General features: G+C 60.1%; 1 protein-coding gene across 2 annotated transcripts in view; it reads right to left on the bottom strand.

Moving 5' to 3' along the window:
- The window catches only part of MEST, a 7,834-nt gene that overhangs the window by 6,486 nt on the left and 651 nt on the right, over positions 1 to 697 (bottom strand). The gene's annotated exons all lie outside the window — the stretch shown is intronic.

The following is a 697-nucleotide window of genomic DNA, read 5'->3' as shown; positions in this document are numbered from 1 at the left end:
AACTCCCATGGCCCCATAACTCACCTCCATGTCCCTAAAACCCACCTCCCTGTCCCTAAAACCCACCTTCTTGTCCCCAAAACTCCCACGGCCCCATAACTCACCTCCATGTCCCTAAAACCCATCTCCATGTCCCCATAACTCACCTCCCTGTCCCTAAAACCCACCTTCGTGTCCCCAAAAACCTCCCCACATTCCTATAATCCATGACATGACCCCACTGGGGGGTCTGAGGGGACCATGGTCCCATCTGGGGTCTGAGGGGGGCCATGGGGTCATCAGGGGATGAGGGGGATCATGACCCCATGGGGGTTTGAGGGGGGACACGGGGTCATTAGGGGATGAAGGGGGGCCATGGACCCATGTGGGGATCTGAGCGAGGACATGACCCTATTGGGGGGGGGTCATGGGCTCATGGGGGGTCTGAGGGGGTCCATGACCCCATAGTGGGGTCTGAGGGGGCCATGGTCCTGTTTGGGGTCTGAGGGGAGACATGGACCCATCTGGGGTCTGAGGGGGTGGGTCATGACCCCATGGGGGTTTGAGGGAGGACATGGGGTCATTAGGGGATGAAGGGGGGCCATGGACCCATGTGGGGTCTGAGGGGGTCATGGGATCACTGTGGGATCTGAGGGAGGTCATGGGATCACTGGGGGGGATCTGAGGGAGGTCATGGGATCACTGGGGGGGATCTGAG

The sequence above is a fragment of the Neopelma chrysocephalum genome, unplaced genomic scaffold (genome assembly GCF_003984885.1).
Source record: "Neopelma chrysocephalum unplaced genomic scaffold, ASM398488v2 Primary Assembly neopelma1_208, whole genome shotgun sequence".
Taxonomy (NCBI): Eukaryota; Metazoa; Chordata; class Aves; order Passeriformes; family Pipridae; genus Neopelma; species Neopelma chrysocephalum.
This window is presented reverse-complemented; position numbering and strand designations above follow the sequence as displayed.